Genomic DNA, 21093 nt, shown 5'->3' with positions numbered 1-21093 from the left:
GAGACGGTGGGAGGAGGAGGAGGAGGAGGGGGAGTAGAAAACGGGTATATAGAATAGGATAAGATAAGATAAGATGGTGGAGGGAATGAAACGCTGTTATCAATCAAATCCTTCATCTTCCCAGAGTTCTCGTGTAAAATGTTTTTCACATTAGTGCTCAACCCTCAGACATTTCTCGGGTAATTTTCCAAAGTAATTTCTCCACAAACTCACAAAAGTAAAGACAACAATTTGACACAAATTGTTAATACTAGAGCGAAGCAAGATAACACTGGGCGGTACACACACTTAATGACACCATTTTCTTTCTTCTGAAACTTCACTGATTTCTTATGAATCCAAAAACCAGCCAATTGGTCACCAGCAGTAGACTGGGTCACCAGCAGTAGACTGGGTCACCAGCAGTAGACTGGGTCATCAGCAGTAGACTGGGTCATCAGCAGTAGACTGGGTCAGTATCATATTGTTTTTGTTGTTCATTATCTCCGGTTTACATAAGCTTTAGGTTATACAAACACATTACTATCATGAACCACATAAGTATGAACATGTGCATTAAAGGCAGCAAACATGAACATTACCAAGTGGAAAAATGAGTGTAAAACACACACACACAAACATACACACACAGCGTAAATACAGTAAACCTTCCTAAATACTAATGTGTAGTTCAAAGGTTTGTCCCTGTGTTACAGAACACAATACGATCTCTCTCTCTCTCTCTCATACACACACACACAGATGACAGACTGACAGATAGAGAGAAGCATATCAGGGTGTCGTACCTTCACAATGTGTTTGTTTTCATGATGGAAATTCTTTCATTTTCCAGATTGTCATCCTTCCTCGTTACCACTACTACCATATTCATGTTACGCAAACCCACAATCGACAAGAGAACGCCTGGCAGCGGCATCTGGAAGAGGCCCTTCGCATCAGCTGTATGAAGAGTTTTCCCAGCAGCTCTGGCATCAGGAGGTCGACGGCAGGGTTCCATATGAGACTAAATTATGTCGGGTAAGTTATTTGCATGTCAAAGGCAACTTTTAGGTCTGGGATATGATTCCTGCAGCCCATTTTATATTGAAACATTCTAGAAGGACGCCAAGAGAGACGGTTATCTCCCTGCTTAGCTCTGGCTCTTATACATATATCGACGTTATATTTATTTATTTATTTATTTTGCTTTGCCGCTGTCTCCCGCGTTTGCGAGGTAGCGCAAGGAAACAGACGAATGAAATGGCCCAACTCACCCCCATACACATGTATATACATACACGTCCACACACGCAAATATACATACCTATACATCTCAATGTACACACATATATATATATATATACACACACACAGATACATACATATATACCCATGCACACAATTCACACTTTCTGCCTTTATTCATTCCCATCCCCACCTCGCCACACATGGAATACCATCCCCCTCCCCCCTCATGTGTGCGAGGTAGCGCTAGGAAAAGACAACAAAGGCAACTTTCGTTCACACTCAGTCTCTAGCTGTCATGCAATAATGCCCGAAACCACAGCTCCCTTTCCACATCCAGGCCCCACACAACTTTCCATGGTTTACCCCAGACGCTTCACATGCCCTGATTCAATCCAATGACAGCACGTCAACCCCGGTATACCACATCGATCCAATTCACTCTATTCCTTGCCCGCCTTTCACCCTCCTCCATGTTCAGGCCCCGATCACACAAAATCTTTTTCACTCCATCTTTCCATCTCCAATTTGGTCTCCCACTTCTCCTCGTTCCCTCCACCTCCGACACCTATATCCTCTTGGTCAATCTTTCCTCACTCATTCTCTCCATGTGCCCAGACCATTTCAAAACACCCTCTTCTGCTCTCTCAACCACGCTCTTTTTATTTCCACACATCTCTCGTACCCTTACATTACTTACTCGATCAAACCACCTCACACCACACATTGTCCTCAAACATCTCATTTCCAGCACATCCATCCTCCTGCGCACAACTCTATCCATAGCCCACGCCTCGCAACCATACAACATTGTTGGAACCACTATTCCTTCAAACATAACCATTTTTGCTTTCCGAGATAATGTTCTCGACTTCCACACATTCTTCAAGGCTCCCTGAATTTTCGCCCCCTCCCCCACCCTATGATCCACTTCCGCTTCCATGGTTCCATCCGCTGCCAGATCCACTCCCAGATATCTAAAACACTTTACTTCCTCCAGTTTTTCTCCATTCAAACTTACCTCCCAATTGACGACCCTTAACCCTACTGTACCTAATAACCTTGCTCTTATTCACATTTACTCTTAACTTTCTTCTTTCACACACTTTACCAAACTCAGTCACCAGCTTCTGCAGTTTCTCACATGAATCAGCCACCAGCGCTGTATCATAAGCGAACAACAACTGACTCACTTCCCAAGCTCTCTCATCCACAAAAGACTTCATACTTGCCCCTCTTTCCAAAACTCTTGCATTCACCTCCCTAACAACCCCATCCATAAACAAATTAAACAACCATGGAGACATCACACACCCCTGCCGCAAACCTACATTCACTGAGAACCAATCACTTTCCTCTCTTCCTACACGTACACATGCCTTACATCCTCGATAAAAACTTTTCACTGCTTCTAACAACTTGCCTCCCACACCATATATTCTTAATACCTTCCACAGAGCATTTCCATCAACTCTATCATATGCCTTCTCCAGATCCATAAATGCTACATACAAATCCATTTGCTTTTCTAAGTATTTCTCACATACATTCTTCAAAGCAAACACCTGATCCACACATCCTCTACCACTTCTGAAACCACACTGCTCTTCCCCAATCTAATGCTCTGTACATGCCTTCACCCTCTCAATCAATACCCTCCCATATAATTTACCAATCGACGTTAATCGACGTTATATATATATATATATATATATATTTTTTTTTCTTTTTTTTTTTTTTTTTGTCGCTGTCTCCCGCGTTTGCGAGGTAGCGCAAGGAAACAGACGAAAGAAATAGCCCAACCCACCCCCATACACATGTATATACATACGTCCACACACGCAAATATACATACCTACACAGCTTTCCATGGTTTACCCCAGACGCTTCACATGGCTTGATTCAATCCACTGACAGCACGTCAACCCCGGTATACCACATCGTTCCAATTCACTCTATTCCTTGCCCTCCTTTCACCCTCCTGCATGTTCAGGCCCCGATCACACAAAATCTTTTTCACTCCATCTTTCCACCTCCAATTTGGTCTCCCTCTTCTCCTCGTTCCCTCCACCTCCGACACATATATCCTCTTGGTCAATCTTTCCTCACTCATTCTCTCCATGTGACCAAACCATTTCAAAACACCCTCTTCTGCTCTCTCAACCACGCTCTTTTTATTTCCACACATCTCTCTTACCCTTACGTTACTTACTCGATCAAACCACCTCACACCACACATTGTCCTCAAACACCTCATTTCCAGCACATCCATCCTCCTGCGCACAACTCTATCCATAGTCCACGCCTCGCAACCATACAACATTGTTGGAACCACTATTCCTTCAAACATACCCATTTTTGCTTTCCGAGATAATGTTCTCGACTTCCACACATTCTTCAAGGCTCCCAGAATTTTCGCCCCCTCCCCCACCCTATGATCCACTTCCGCTTCCATGTTTCCATCCGCTGCCAGATCCACTCCCAGATATCTAAAACACTTCACTTCCTCCAGCTTTTCTCCATTCAAACTCACCTCCCAATTGACTTGACCCTCAACCCTACTGTACCTAATAACGTTGCTCTTATTCACATTTACTCTTAACTTTCTTCTTTCACACACTTTACCAAACTCAGTCACCAGCTTCTGCAGTTTCTCACACGAATCAGCCACCAGCGCTGTATCATCATATATATATATATATATATATTGGAAAGGATCACAATTGAGGGCATGATCAAGTACATTCCTTTCTTAACCACGGGGAAATGAAACATGATAAGTTCCCAAGTGCACTTTCGTGTAATACTCAAATCATCAGGGGAGATACAAGAGAGAAATATAGCAGTCAGTTGATACACAACAAAGAGACGTAGCTAGGACGCCATTTGGTAAACAAGTGACCACCCAAATGGAGGTCGGGTGCGTTCGAGTGTGGCAACAAGCGTATCATAAACTTATGCGGACAAGAAGGTGAACTGTTTACAAATGTTATCAACAATAAACCTATCCAATTTGTGTAGACCATCACTAATATTAAGATTATGATTCTTTGTATATTCAATGATAGAAGATTTGGTGATATTTCTCGTGGTACTGGAGTTAGAGTCAATAACTGAGATGACATTACTCCAGTCAATACAATGATCATAGTTTTTAACGTGATTAAACAAGGCATTTGATTCTTGTTCTGTTCTTATGCCATATGTATGTATGTTGCTTAAGTCTAACAGGAAGATCCTTACCAGTCTGACCAACATAAACTATCCCAATTTGTACATGGCACTTTATAGATGCACCCAGGAGAATTTTCTGGTGAGTTCCTGATTAAGATATTCTCTATAGTTTATATTGTTGTTGTTGAAGGGAACATTTACATTAAAGGATTTAAGCAACATGGGAAGTTAACTTAAAATTGTTATCAAAAGGGAGAACTAAAAGGTTCTTGGTGTCAAGGGAAGGTTTGGGTTCAACTCTATAGAATGCTTTCTCTGCCAGCTTATGGGATTTATTGATTAAAGATCTAGGATACTTTAACTTAGATCCAATAGAATATATATTCTCAAACTCATCATCAATAAACTCTGGACTGCAAATACGTAATGCCCTAAGGAACTCACTCTACTGTACTGATATGAACGTGTAGCAGACAGTGTTGTGTTAAGATGTTACTAACGAGGAAGTAGGCATTTAGATGAATAACAGAGCAGTTGTGGGAGGCACTGTAGAGACGGGGGTAAAGACAGCTGCTGGCACGACGTGGCATCTGGCACGACGTGGCATCTGGCATGACGCGGCATCTGGCATGACGTGACATCTGGCACGACGTGGCATCTGGCATGACGTGGCATCTGGCACGACGTGACATCAGGCATGACGTGGCATCTGGCATGATGTGGCATCTGGCACGACGTGACATCTGGCACGACGTGACATCAGGCATGACGTGGCATCTGGCATGACGTGACATCTGGCACGACGTGACATCTGGCACGACGTGGCATCTGGCATGACGTGGCATCTGGCACGACGTGACATCAGGCACGACGTGGCATCTGGCCGCTGTGAGGGATTATAGGTCAGCCGGGGGTGTGAGGGGGATGCACCACCACCCCCTCACACCTCGAGCCCCGCGGGGAGGAGATGCTGTACAGTGGCATCATCCTGGATTCTTCATCAGTTGATGATGGCAATATGAGCAAGGATGATGTAATGATGGCAATATGAGCAAGGATGATGTAATGATGGCAATATGAGCAAGGATGATGTAATGATGGCAATATGAGCAAGGATGATGTAATGATGGCAATATGAGCAAGGATGATGTAATGATGGCAATATGAGCAAGGATGATGTAATGATGGCAATATGAGCAAGGATGATGTAAGAACATGAATATGTGGTTCTGTTGTAAGTTCCATCATGAGTGTAGGTGTACACATGTGTGCACACATACCTTGCTCCGCTCGTTACCAGGATAACCCATATATCATCACGTTCACGCGAGAACGTACGGTGAGAAAGTGACAAGTAATAATATAAAAAAATGAATGAGTTGAACGTGGAAAATGGAAGGTTTGAATGATTATAGTAATGGATTAAGAAAACTTAATTCTCATATGACTGGGGAGGAGAAAGCCGGGACGAAGAACTGGTTCAGCGACCATAGTTACGTCTCGAGCATCAAGTAGTGCGCGCCCTCCCTCCTGGTGAACAGGTCCTGAGTGGTCCAGTCTTGGGCGGCAGACAACGTACATGGATCATCATCGTGTTCAACACAATGTTGTCTTGTTATGAAGGAACCTACATACATCGTGACGTATGGCTCGCTTCCTGTAGGTGTAAAGAGTCGTTAAGGCAAAACTGCTTCCCGGATGGTTAACAAGGGCACAGTTGTGGGAAGAGTTCCAGCAGAGGAGAGGGTCTGTGAACGTGAGTCCTCGCTCCTGGAAGCGCCATCCCTGATGACACTATAAGGAAGGCGTAGGGAAAGCGTCAGCCGTACTAATGGCGTACTTAGGGCTTGTTTGACCGAGGAGACGCGGTACGCAGCAGTGGGTTGGGCATCTATATACCCGCCTGACCTGGAGAGCACGTACCTAGGGCACGTGGCTAGGGCACGTACGGGAGCACGTGGCTAGGGCACGTGCGGGAGCACGGACCTCAGTCCATCATGCATTCGTACACTCAACAGTGAAGGACATGCATGTTTCATGCACACATGATCATATTATCCTGATGACCAGTGTCGCCCCCTGCCGGGCGTGGCAGACCAGTGGTGTCCCCTGCCGGGCGTGGCAGGCCAGTGGTGCCCCCTGCCGGGCGTGGCAGACCAGTGGTGCCCCCTGCCGGGCGTGGCAGGCCAGTGGTGCCCCCTGCCGGGCGTGGCAGACCAGTGGTGCCCCTGCCGGGCGTGGCAGACCAGTGGTGCCCCTGCCGGGCGTGGCAGATCAGTGGTGCCCCCTGCCGGGCGTGGCAGACCAGTGGTGCCCCTGCCGGGCGTGGCAGACCAGTGGTGCCCCCTGCCGGGCGTGGCAGACCAGTGGTGCCCCCTGCCGGGCGTGGCAGACCAGTGGTGTCCCCTGCCGGGCGTGGCAGACCAGTGGTGTCCCCTGCCGGGCGTGGCAGACCAGTGGTGTCCCCTGCCGGGCGTGGCAGACCATGTGGTGCCCCCTGCCGGGCGTGGGAGCGTGATCAGGTCGACGGGAGTGAGGTACCCGAGCACCAGCTTCCACCTCCAACACTTTGCTTCACTCCGCCTCCCACGCCCCGTCCCATCCTGCCACGCCCCGTCCCACCCTGGCAGGCCAGCCCCGCCCCGCCCTGCCACGCCCCGCCCCGCCCCGCCCCGCCCGGACTCAGTCACCTCTACCACCCACCGCTGGATTGATCGCTGCTCTGCCTCTATATTATCTTGTCGACGTAGTAAACCCCCTCACCCACCCGTGCTGCTGGTGGTAATGGTGGTAGTGGTGGTAGTGGTGGTAGTGGTGGTAGTGGTGGTAGTGGTGGTAATGGTGGTGATGGTGGTGATGGTGGTGGTGATGGTGGTGGAGATGATGGTGGTGGTGGTGGTAATGGTGGTGATCTTCCTCCCTCCCCTTCCCTTCTCCTTCTCAATTCCTCCATCACTGTATCTCCTCCCTCCATATATTCTCCACCCCAGCCTGGACTCCTTCCCCTCCCCCAGACACTGCTTCATCCTCCCCCAGCCAGGCGCCCCGGCTCCATACCCCCCCCCCCAGCCTGGACTCCCCCCCCCACCCCCACCTTCTCCCTCTAAAAGAAACTCTCTTCTGTTTGATCCGTTAACAAACACAACAGTCTTCCGTTATCAGACGTAACTGTTCCTCCTGTTAACGGACGCTGTTCCCCGTCAACATACCCAGCCGCTAGCGGTCACCTACTGGCACCACCTGTTTCTCCTGTTAACAGAATCTTCTGTCACCAGAAATCAACTGTTTTCTATACTGACAGACCAAACTGTTTTCCTGTTTTCTACTTTTGTTTTCCTTTACCAAAGTCAACAGTCTTCTGGTATCAAAACCAACTGTTTCTCCCGTTAACAGAACCATTTGTTTCCTGTTAGCGTACCCAACAGTCTTCCCTCTTACCAGAAATGAATGTTTTCTCTTTTGGCAGAAGCAACTGTTTCTCATGTTAATGGGACTTATTCTGATCCCTTGACAGAGCCAGCCGTTTCATCTGTTAACAGAACCATTTGCCTTCCATTCGCAGAGCCAACTATTTTTCGCCTAAACGGTCATCTCTTTTCCCCGTTAACAGACCTAACTGTTATTTGTGTCGGCAGTCACCTGCTTGTTTGTGATGACCAAATGTTTACCCCATCAACAGAGACAACTGTTTTTACTCTTGACTGGGTTAACTGTTTCCCACGTTAACATTGTCGTATGTTCCTGGCGCTAACAGAACAGTCAGTTTTCCCATAACAGAACCAACGGCCGTTAACAGTACAAACCGTGTCATGACAGTACAGTGTCAGTACAGTGATGACGCCCCACATGACACCTACATCACTGTGTGGGTCCCTCGGTACAGTGGGACCCACACAGTGATGTAGATGTTCTGTGGGGCGTCCCTCGCCCGGAGGCAGCTCTTGTCTTGTCTGGGCCCTCAGCAGGGCCATCACCAGGGCCCCTTAACTAGGGGGTCCATCACAAGGTATCTTGCCTGCTGGACCCTCATCAGGCGGCCTCCACACGGGACCATCCCCACTGGGCCCTCACTATAGGGTCCTCATTAGGGGCCCCTCACTATAGGGCCCTCATTAGGGGCCCCTCACTATAGGGCCCTCATTAGTGGCCCCTCACTATAGGGCCCTCATTAGTGGCCCCTCACTATAGGGCCCTCATTAGTGGCCCCTCACTATAGGGCCCTCATTAGTGGCCCCTCACTATAGGGCCCTCATTAGTGGCCCCTCACTATAGGGCCCTCATTAGTGGCCCCTCACTTACCTTGACGGTGTTAGCGAGGGTCGTCTCCTCGTCGTCGTCCTCAGAATCGCTGATGTTGTGACGACGATGATTCTCCGCGCCAGACACGTTGGTCTGCATGGTGACTTCGCCCGGCGCCGCTGACCCACACCTGACACACACACACACACACACACCAACGTCGCCTCACTCACTCACAATCTTCACCGTCAACTTATACTGACTCACGTTTTCCTTATATATCTTAGATGGACAAGATCTTATCTTTTTAGATGCGATCCTAGATCAACGTCAGTGCACTCTGTGTATGGACGATTCTGTAACTTTGAGTCAATATTTCGACTTCTACAACCATGGGATCCAACAACCCCAGTCACAACCCCAGTTAGTTTGGTTTCTTTAAAGTCTTCACGAAAATTCTCTGGAATCCACTTAAAGTTGTTTGCTTCGTTCGGGAAAAAAATGTTGGACTCCAATATTTCTCAGTTGTACTTGGTTACATCAACACTACACACATTACTGCTATACGTCACTTGGCCACTTATTACGACACAGATTAACTAGCTATCACTGTTGTAAGCCACAACAACCAAAGCCCTTAACGAGGTAGACTTCACTGGTAGAGGTGAGTGTGGGAGGTGGTCAGTGTCAGCCAATCACTGCCACGTGTCGAGTGCCAACACACACACACACACACACACGCACGTGCCACGCAACACCATCCTGAAATAAAAGAAAACAAACGTTAGAAAAACCAGGATGTGCGGGATATATGATCACTACAGCCATGACAGCTGCTTGGTTTCCATATTGAGAGTAAAACATGTATATAGTGGAGATTGTGTGATATATATATTTGTACCAAACCTAGACATGATGGACTATACACACGCACAACACACACACACACACACACACACACACACACACACACACACAAACAAACAAACAAACAAACAAACAAACACACTGAAATCGTCAGAAAAGACATAAACAGAATATAGTAAGATCCACACAAGGTACATGATCCTGAAGTTCCTCCATATGTGATAAATAGCCGGGCAGACATACAGACGCTTGACCTGCTAGAATGATGGCAGGAAGAGGAGACAGTGGCAAGGATGTGGAACAGAAAAAATATCACCATGGTTGTTTCATTTGTTTATGGATAGGATGGTTAGGAAGGTAAATGCAAGAGCTTTGGAGAGAGGGGCAAGTATGCAGTCTATTGGGGATGAAAGGGCCTGGGAAGTGAGTCAGCTGATGTTTACTGATGATACATCGCTGTTGACAGGTTCATGTGAGAAACTGCAGAAGGTGGTGACAGTGTTTGCAAGAGTGTTCTAGATGCCTGTGAGTGGACATGGCAGTGACCGGAACCACGGAAGCAGAAGTGAGTCACAGAGCCGGTGGCGGGCCAAGGTTCTGGCAGCGATGAAGAATGTGTGGAATGAGAAGTCGTTATCTGGGAGGGCGATAACATATATGTTTGAAGGAATAGTGGTTCCAACAATGTTATATGGTTGCGAGGCGTGGGCTACAGATAGGATCGTACGGAGGTGGGTGGATGTGTTGGAAATGAGATGTTTGAGGACAATATGTGGTGTGAGGTGGTTTGATCGAGTAAGAAATGAAAGGGAGAGAGAGATGTGTGGTCATAAAAAGAGTGTGGTTGAGAGAGCAGAAGAGGGTGTGTTGAAATGGTTTGGTTACACGTGTATTATCAATAGCCTGAAGTAGTAAACACAAGGCTTGGTACACGTGTATTATCAATAGCCTGAAGTAGTAAACACAAGGCTTGGTACACGTGTATTATCAATAGCCTGAAGTAGTAAACACAAGGCTTGGTACACGTGTATTATCAATAGCCTGAAGTAGTAAACACAAGGCTTGGTACACGTGTATTATCAATAGCCTGAAGTAGTAAACACAAGGCTTGGATGTGTTTGGTTGAAAGTTCACAGCAAAAGAGAGTAGAGAGAGAGAGAGAGAGAGAGAGAGAGAGAGAGAGAGAGAGAGAGAGAGAGAGATTCAGGTCGGAGCCAGGTGTCAGGGGAGGAAGGCGTCAGGGAAAGAAGGCGTCAGGGGAGGAAGGTGTCAGGGGAGGAAGGCGTCAGGGGAGGAAGGCGTCAGGGGAGGAAGGCGTCAGGGGAGGAAGGTGTCAGGGGAGGAAGGTGTCAGGGGAGGAAGGCGTCAGGGGAGGAAGGTGTCAGGGGAGAAAGGTGTCAGGGGAGGAAGGCGTCAGGGGAGGAAGGTGTCAGGGGAGGAAGGTGTCAGGGGAGGAAGGCGTCAGGGGAGGAAGGTGTCAGGGGAGGAAGGCGTCAGGGGAGGAAGATGTCAGGGGAGGAAGGCGTCAGGAGAGGAAGGTGTCAGGGGAGGAAGGTGTCAGGGGAGGTGTGCGTCAGGGGAGGGCTGGTCTCCCACCAGCAGCACGTCTGACGTGGGTGTAATTTCATGTTTCTTGAGACGAACGTGTCGACGTTTGGCGTGTGGTGTGACCGACGCGTCGCTGAGGCCTCATCTGGTCAGGTGTTTGCTTGTGTCGTCGTCTGTTGGGTCGTCCTTTTCTTCAGCTGGGTCGTTTGGTCGTTTGATCGTTTCAATCATCTACATATCATACGAGGCAACACTGTAGCGTTCCTGACCGTGACGTATTCACGGGCCGCCCACGGTCGAGTGCATGGGTTCAAATTCTGGTTGCGGCAGCCGGTCCACAGTCAACCCAGCTGTTCATCCTCCATTAGGAGTAGGTTGATAAATGTGGTACCTGGGTTTAGCTAGGATATATGTAGTACAGCCTTCATGTGATGACCTTCATTAGGGCATTCAGGTGCCCGTGCCGTCTCAACAAACATAAAACAACAACAACAACAACAACAACAACAACAACAACAAGATATCAATAAAGTTTCCCAAAACAGAATATTTTTCCTGAATGGTGACCATGATTCATATTCTTTTCGTAACAACTGTTCGTTTGCACGGGTGGAGAGCGAGCACTCACCCTGCATGTTTGAAGGAATAGTGGTTCCAACAATGTTGTATGGTTGCGAGGCGTGGGCTATAGATAGTGTTGTACGGAGGTGGGTGGATGTGTTGGAAATGAGATGTTTGAGGACAACATGTGGTGTGAGGTGGTTTGATCGAGTAAGTAATGGAAAGGTAAGAGAGATGTGTGGTAATAAAAAGAGTGTAGTGGAGAGAGCAGAAGAGGGCGTGTTGAAATGGTTTGGACATGTGGAAAGAATGAGTGAGGAAAGGTTGACAAAGAGGATGTATGTGTCAGAGGTGGAGGGAACAAGGAGAAGCAGGAGACCAAATTGGAGGCGGAAGGATGGAGTGAAAAAGATTTTGAGCGATTTGTGTCTGAACATACAGGAGGGTGAGAAGCGTGCAAGGAATGGAGTGAAGTGGAACGATGTGGTATACCGGGGTCGACGTGCTGTCACTGGACTTAACCAAGGCATGTGAAACGTCTGGGGTAAACCATGGAAAGTCCACGGGGAAAATGAAACACAATAAGTTCCCAAGTGCACTTTCGTGTAATAATATCATCAGGGGAGATACAAGAGAGAAATATAAGTCAGTTGATATAAAACGAAAAGATGTAACTAGGACGCCATTTGGTAAACATGTGATTGTCCAATACAGACAACGAGCGTATCATGAACTTATGTGGACAAGAAGATGAATTGTTTACAAATTTTATCAACAATAAAGTTATCCAATTTGTACAGCCCTTCACTAATATTAAGGTTATGATTCTTTGTGTATTTGATAATAGAAGATTCAATGATATTTCTCGTGGTACTGGAGTTAGTGTTAATAACTGAGATGGTATTACTCCAGTTAATACTATGATCACAGTAAACAAGACATTTGATTCTTGTCCTTTTCTTATACTATATTCATGTTGCTTAAGTTTAACAGAAAGATCCTTGCCAGTCTGTCCAACATAAAACTTGGTACAATTTCTACATAGTACTTTATAGATGCGTCCAGGAGAATTTTCTAGTGAGTTCTTGATATATATATATATATATATATATATATATATATATATATATATATATATATATATATATATATATATATATTTTCTTTTTTTTTTGCTTTGTCGCTGTCTCCCGCGTTTGCGAGGTAGCTCAAGGAAACAGACGAAAGAAATGGCCCAACCCACCCCCATACACATGTATATACATACGTCCACACACGCAAATATACATACCTACACAGCTTTCCATGGTTTACCCCAGACGCTTTACATGCCCTGATTCAATCCACTGACAGCACGTCAACCCCGGTATACCACATCGATCCAATTCACTCTATTCCTTGCCCTCCTTTCACCCTCCTGCATGTTCAGGCCCCGATCACACAAAATCTTTTTCACTCCATCTTTCCACCTTGAATTTTGATAAAGATTATTGGTATGCTGAAGGTTACATTCACATTAAAGGCTTTGAAGAGATCAGGAACTAAATCATGATTGTCATTAAATGGCAAAAATAAAAGATTTTTAGTGTGATTAGGTTGTTTGTGGTTAATTCTATAAAGTAATATCTTTGAGAAATCAAGAGATTCATATATGAAAGACATATGATACCTTGACTTGGACCCAGAACCATATATGTCGTCAAACTGTTAATTCATTAATTCTGGACTGCATAGACATTATGGCCTGAGGATCATCCACAGGAATATTGGTCGTTTACGTGTGTCATGTAGTGGAGAGTAATCGTTAATGTAACAACAAACATTGTTGCGTTATCTGCTGAACCTAAACGTGTTTCCGACCTTATGAATTAAACAATCTATGATTCGCAACACATGATCATTCACTGATTCTACGTTACCTTTGAAAGAAATGATGATACTGTTAAAAAAGGAGAGAAATGTCTGTCAATTTTCACTTATTGCCCAGACACAAAGAACTTTATGTAGGCACCTAAACTAGATCGCCTCAGAGGGTAAAATATCCCAGTTTCAAAACATTCTGGTATTGTACACATTCCTTACCAAGCATTAGGTGAGAGAACCATCGCAAGACCAAACTTCTGAACGTAATATTCTCCATTTTGTTCAGTAGGAGTAAACCTAAATGGAATGAACGGACCCATATGAGAGAGGCAAGCTTCATGATGGCGATAAGGTCTACTTCACGAATCATGAACTTGAAGATGAACGACCTTATGGAAGAACCCAAGTCTAATGATGATGCAGCACTTTACATAAGAGACCCATCATTATGGAGGATTTCGTGGCCTTATGTGAGGCAGAAACGGCCTTACAGAGGCTGAGCTTTATAAAAGAGACAATATGGCCTTGCATAAGACAATATGGCCTTATGGGGAATGGTGGGAGCGTCAGTGTAGGAGCTGAGCATTGTAGTAGAGAAAAATCCTTACACAAGACACAGGTTTATATAAGGAGAAGGAGTGTGAGGGGAGAGGTAGCTGACTGGACGGGTCATCTATGGAAGAGATATCTCAAATTAACGAGATAAATCCTCACGTGCATCAGTCAGGATGGTAGTGTTGCTACACACATCCTCTACTGATGGTAGTGTTGCTAGACACATCCTCTACTGATGGTAGTGTTGCTAAACACATCCTCTACTGATGGTAGTGTTGCTAAACACATCCTCTACTGATGGTAGTGTTGCTAAACACATCCTCTACTGATGGTAGTGTTGCTACACACATCCTCTACTGATGGTAGTGTTGCTAAACACATCCTCTACTGATGGTAGTGTTGCTAAACACATCCTCTACTGATGGTAGTGTTGCTAAACACATCCTCTACTGATGGTAGTGTTGCTACACACATCCTCTACTGATGGTAGTGTTGCTAGACACATCCTCTACTGATGGTAGTGTTGCTAGACACATCCTCTACTGATGGTAGTGTTGCTAAACACATCCTCTACTGATGGTAGTGTTGCTAGACACATCCTCTACTGATGGTAGTGTTGAAGGAAACTTTGTAAGATGGTCAGGTCTAACACAGACAAGGAACTTCATGGCGGGTTATGAGGCTGTATAACCTGCTGGGAACACTAATGATTACAACTACATCATAACAACCACCGTCTCCTTACATACATACATACATACATACATACATACATACATACATACATACATACTTACATACATACCTCTGTGGCGTACGTGCCAAGATACCAGTGTGTGTGTGTGTGTGTGTGTGTGTGTGTGTTGCTTTACCAATGAACGTACGGTTATTGGTGTAATGGATGAACAAATGAATTTCCACGATTCTCCGCTTACAATCTCTTCTCTGGCGACACGTGGCAGCAATAAGCTGTGTCAACAATCTGAGACGCCTGCCAGACGTAAGAGGTTCCCAGGAGTTGGCAGCACACACTTGCCACAACTTACAGTGATAATTAACTAAGTCCGAAGATTTTGGCTGTTGGAGGGGGATTATAAGGGGGGTAAAATGATGGAGGGGAGTTGTGGTGGGGGAAGGAAGATGTTGTGTGGTTGTGGTGTGGGGGAGATGCTGAAGACGAGTTATGAGGTGGAGGCTGCTGGTGTGATGACGTATGTGGTAGTGATGGTGTTGTTACGGAAAGAACTGGCGACGTGTTGTGGGAGCTAAATGGGGAGGAGACTGGGGAGCAGGCTGGGGTGCATGGGTGTCGACAGATACCTGGGTGAGAGGCTGCACACCCCAGCTAAGGGGAGCCTAACCTCCCTACGTACATAGGGGGAGACTAACCTCCCTACGTACATAGGGGGAGACTAACCTCCCTACGTACGTAGGGGGAGACTAACCTCCCTACGTACATAGGGGGAGACTAACCTCCCTACGTACAGCCAGAGATGTAAAAATACGACAGAAGAAAACAGAAGGATGAGGGAAAACGGAAGCAAGATATTGATGATATCAAGGGACGCCTTCCGTCACCACAGAGGAAGTCAAAATACTCCGTCAACACCGAGGAAGTAAAGATACGCCGTCAACACAGAGGAAGTCAAGATACGCCGTCAACACAGAGGAAGTCAAAATACGCCGTCAACACCGAGGAAGTCAAGATACGCCGTCAACACCGAGGAAGTCAAGATACGCCGTCAACACCGAGGAAGTCAAGATACGCCGTCAACACAGAGGAAGTCAAGATACGTCGTCAACACAGAGGAAGTCAAGATACGTCGTCAACACCGAGGAAGTCAAGATACACCGTCAACACAGAGGAAGTCAAGATACGTCGTCAACACAGAGGAAGTCAAGATACGCCGTCAACACCGAGGAAGTCAAGATACGCCGTCAACACCGAGGAAGTCAAGATACGCCGTCAACACAGAGGAAGTCAAGATACGTCGTCAACACAGAGGAAGTCAAGATACGTCGTCAACACCGAGGAAGTCAAGATACGCCGTCAACACCGAGGAAGTCAAGATACACCGTCAACACAGAGGAAGTCAAGATACGTCGTCAACACAGAGGAAGTCAAGATACGCCGTCAACACCGAGGAAGTCAAGATACACCGTCAACACAGAGGAAGTCAAGATACGTCGTCAACACAGAGGAAGTCAAGATACGCCGTCAACACCGAGGAAGTCAAGATACGCCGTCAACACCGAGGAAGTCAAGATACGCCGTCAACACAGAGGAAGTCAAGATACGTCGTCAACACAGAGGAAGTCAAGATACGTCGTCAACACCGAGGAAGTCAAGATACACCGTCAACACAGAGGAAGTCAAGATACGCCGTCAACACAGAGGAAGTCAAGATACGCCGTCAACACCGAGGAAGTCAAGATACACCGTCAACACAGAGGAAGTCAAGATACGCCGTCAACACCGAGGAAGTCAAGATACACCGTCAACACAGAGGAAGTCAAGATACACCGTCAACACCGAGGAAGTCAAGATACGCCGTCAACACAGAGGAAGTCAAGATACGCCGTCAACACCGAGGAAGTCAAGATACGTCGTCAACACCGAGGAAGTCAAGATACACCGTCAACACAGAGGAAGTCAAGATACGCCGTCAGCACTGAGGAAGTCAAAATACTCCGTCAACACCGAGGAAGTCAAGATACGCCGTCAACACCGAGGAAGTCAAGATACGCCGTCAACACCGAGGAAGTCAAAATACTCCGTCAACACCGAGGAAGTCAAGATGCGTCGTCAACACCGAGGAAGTCAAGATACGCCGTCAGCACTGAGGAAGTCAAGATGCGCCGTCAACACCGAGGAAGTCAAGATACGCCGTCAGCACTGAGGAAGTCAAGAGGTCAGGACCGGGAAAGTGCTGACGGTGAGAGAAGGATCCTCAGAGCTGACACAATGAATGAAGAAAATATAAAGAATAAAAATGATGGAGGCGACCAGAGTGACGGAGGATGTTGGAGGGAGAGAAATTGTCAAGTTCCTGAAGTTGATGTATTACCCACTGAGGACGAATGTGGTACGGAAGATAACAGGACGAGTGGAGAGGGGACGAATGTGGTACGGAAGATAACAGGACGAGTGGAGAGGGGACGAATGTGGTACGGAAGATAACAGGACGAGTGGAGAAGGGACGAATGTGGTACGGAAGATAACAGGACGAACGTGATACGGAAGATAACAGGACGAATGTGGTACGGAAGATAACAGGACGAACGTGATACGGAAGATAACAGGACAAGTGGAGAGGGGACGAATGTGGTACGGAAGATAACAGGACGAGTGGAGAGGGGACGAATGTGGTACAGAAGATAACAGGACGAACGTGATACGGAAGATAACAGGACAAGTAGAGAGGGGACGAATGTGGTACGGAAGATAACAGGACGAGTGGAGAGGGGACGAATGTGGTACGGAAGATAACAGGACGAGTGGAGAGGGGACGAATGTGGTACGGAAGATAACAGGACGAATGTGGTACGGAAGATAACAGGACGAGTGGAGAGGGGACGAACATGGTGCGAAAGATAAGAGAGTCAGGTGAGCAGGTTGGTGGAGCCTGTTATGGATAGCAGGAAATAAAGATAATCTCACAATAAAGTTGGGTGTTTGTAATGACCATAAACACAAAAACGTTATTGACCACCAACAACCAAGCTCAACTACCTTAGAGAAATATTGATCAAGTTGGAGAAAATGCTGAAAGAAGTGAGAATCTTCTTGACTTTAATCTGTGTATCACAGCGGCAGGATATACCATGATCAGCCAATCAAAGATTATCTTTACCAGTGATAAGTCATCATCCTGGTAACCAGGTGTCACTGGTACGACCTGTTTACATCACATTATGATAAAGACATCCACGTTAGACACGGGTGACGTGAACATGATACAACGTTCAGCATGTCAGAATGTGGAGTGACATGAATGTCCACCACGACCAAACAGATGGAGCACAATTACTGAACACAAGGAGGAATGGCAGTCTCCACCTGTAGTGACCAAGATAGTCTGTGAATGATAATCAAAAGGTTGATTCTTGCTGAACCTAAGCTAACCAAGATAGTCTGTGAATAATAAAGTAATCAAGAGGTTGATTCTTACCGAACAAAATGAAACTCAGTGCAAAATGAAAGACGCCAGGAGACAGAAAACAAAAAGAGAGGAGTGTGTCCCACGTAGAGCAGGTGGTGCCAGGAACACAGGAGACGAACACGTTCATCAGTCGAGGAAAGATGAATCCAAGATAGAATCAGAAAGTGAAGTCTGGGACACATGAACGTGTACACCAGCAGCAGCAGCAGCAGCAGCAGGTCAGGAAAACTCGACTTTCCAGCTTAGAAGTAAGGGTGGATCCTGACCGGTTAGGTTTGGCAAGAAACTGTGGGATCATAACCAACTTGTTTACGCGAACAACGTCACAACAAGGAAGAATCATTATGGTATATGAAGTAGCCAGAATCCCACCAATGTAATATACGAAATTAAGACAAACAACAAAAAAAAATCTAACATCTTTTAACCTTTGTAATGCTGGAGGCGCCCGTCACAGACCAATGCCCACATCAGGGTCGGGCCTTGATGGCAGTATAAAGAAGTTAATGAGAGGGAAGACTAAGAAACAAGGGAAAGCATTTACGAATTTTGGAGGAAGTGAAAACCTGTCTTCTAAAATGTGCGGCAGGTCATAGTTACTGGGAAAGACATGAGAAGATAGAGAGTTCCAAAGCTTGGACGTGTAGGGAAAGAAACAGTTAACCAAAAGGCCCATCTTTAAGTTGCCAACAGAAATCATCATGTGACGCAACAACTTGCCGAGTATTGCGTGGTCTAGCTAGTGGTGGGGGGCACACAAGCAGCCAGTTCTCGGGAGCAACAACCAAAGTAATACTTATAGAAGAGGGAAAGGGAACCAAAATTGCGGCGTAGGGCAAGCGAGTCAGGCTCTAAAGCTGGTTTGGGATAGACGACAAGTTTCACCGCTTTCGACTCATATCTGTCAGAGCTAAAACCACCCCAGATGTGAGAGCAGTACTCCATACAAGGACAAATCAGTTCCTTGTATAAACGCAGCAACTGTTCAGAAGCAGAGAAACTATGAAATCTGAACAGGGTTTCTAGTTTCTTAGAGGCAGACTTAGCTATTCCCGAGATGTGGAGTTTCCAAGAAAGAGTGGATATTGCCGTCATACTAAGTATGTTCACCGAGTCAAGAGGTGGAATTACAGAACCGTCGGAGAGAAGAAAGTTGTAATGAATTTTCGATAGAGAGATGGGCAGAAACTAGGTCATGGGGGCATTAAACTTAACCAGGCTTCGTCTTCCCCACTGAAAAATCCTGTCCATGTCTGAGCTTACTGAGACAGCTGTGTTGATAAGAGATGCAGACAGAGCGAGAGAAAAATCAGCAGACTTGATGTATGTGGAGCAATACAGAGATCAGTCGTCAGCATATGAGAGTATTTGGTTATTTGTGTAGTAAAAAGGAAATCGTGAATGAAAAGGAGTAAAAGTGTTAAAGACGATACAGATCCTAGAGTGACACCACTGATGGAATAGGGGGATAGGCTGATCCATGAACAATCACAGAGATAGATCGGCCAGAGAGGAAGCTAGATATGATGGAGCAAAGTGAAGAGGGGGGGGGGGGGGGAAGCCAGAAGAAGGAAGCTTAGGGTTGAGGACCTGATGCTAAACTCTATCAAAAGTTGATAATACCAAAAAATAGTTGGAAATACCACAAAAAAAGGGGACATGTTGCCTGCTAACATGACACAAGTTGACAATACCACAAACAAGAGGCTTTGGTGTTCCCTATTATGTTACTTTCTTTCCATATTACATAAACAATGTATATCTGAACTTCCCTTCGTTTACCTTCCCAGGTCATGACGCTGGCAAAGCCTCTTTGTTTTCTCCTAATAAATTTACAAATTTACGCAACTATATGCTTCAAAATCCAACCAGCTGATCACCTAAACAGGAGGTTCATACCTGTGGTGTATGTATGAAGTTTGTATCATGCATCTTGTTAACTATAGTACGTCCACAGAGAGAGTTGGAGGCAAACAGACCAGATATAATGGAGGGACATAACAATACACAGCTTCCCTGGCCTCTCCGAGGGAGATATAGAGGGCAAGTTGCCAGTCAGGAAAATGGATAATTACTGGTCTTTACCAATTTTATGGCAGAAGTTTTCTAAGGGATCTTGAAGAGGGAAATTGATTATGATACAGTTCTGCTGTTTCCTGTGACTTAACAAGCCCAAACATCTTGTTGAACTCCTCGCCAGCAACAAAGACCTTTAACCCTGCACTACCATACTTGTGTACCACGCTGTGACTCTTGAGTACCACGGTACAACCTTTGAGTACAACGGTACAACCTCTGTGTACCACGGAACGACCCTTGAGCATGACGGTACGACCCTTGAGCATGACGGTACGACCCTTGAGCATTACGGAACGACCCTGGCCGCCACAGTGGTGGTGGTGATGGGTGGCCACCACAGTGGAGGTGGTGGTGGGTGTAGGGCGGGCGGGGGTGCCGGGGTCTCATGGGTCACAAGGGTCACAAGGGTCACAGGGGCGTGGGAGGGGCGTGGGAGGGGCGTGGGAGGGGCGCGGTTTAATGATGAGAGTAGAGGCGCCGCAAGCTGGTCTGGTCTGGCGGGACCTGGTCACTGACGACGGGGGCTCTCTCTCTCTCTCTCTCTCTCTCTCTCTCTCTCTCTCTCTCTCTCTCTCTCTCTCTCTCTCAGTGGGGTAGGACCTTAGTAAACGAGGATGGGGAAGCCATTGTTGATGATAAACACAGCAGCAACCAGGAAAAATGTTTTACAGTTCTGCTTTTACGCTGGAAATCAGCGTCAAGAATTTTGAGACAGTGATAAACAACACTCACACGATACCTGGATTTACCGTCACAGTTAGTGAAGTACTCACATGGATAGATATATAGAAGTACTAGCATGGATAGATATAGAGAAGTA

General features: G+C 46.3%; 2 long non-coding RNA genes across 2 annotated transcripts in view; one reads left to right on the top strand and one right to left on the bottom strand.

Moving 5' to 3' along the window:
• Nucleotides 1-21093, top strand: part of LOC139764402 (uncharacterized) — a 132938-nt gene that overhangs the window by 79443 nt on the left and 32402 nt on the right. The window contains exon 2 of the long non-coding RNA XR_011716367.1: nucleotides 833-1017. This is a non-coding gene — a long non-coding RNA (uncharacterized lncRNA). The remainder of the gene's footprint in view (nucleotides 1-832; nucleotides 1018-21093) is intronic.
• Nucleotides 8703-21093, bottom strand: part of LOC139764403 (uncharacterized) — a 206258-nt gene continuing 193867 nt past the window's right edge. Inside the window, exon 3 of the long non-coding RNA XR_011716368.1 lies at nucleotides 8703-9399. This is a non-coding gene — a long non-coding RNA (uncharacterized lncRNA). The remainder of the gene's footprint in view (nucleotides 9400-21093) is intronic.

This window comes from Panulirus ornatus, chromosome 49 (genome assembly GCF_036320965.1).
Source record: "Panulirus ornatus isolate Po-2019 chromosome 49, ASM3632096v1, whole genome shotgun sequence".
NCBI lineage: Eukaryota > Metazoa > Arthropoda > Malacostraca > Decapoda > Palinuridae > Panulirus > Panulirus ornatus.
The sequence above is the reverse complement of the archived record's forward strand: the minus strand, read 5'-3'. Positions and strand labels throughout refer to the sequence as shown.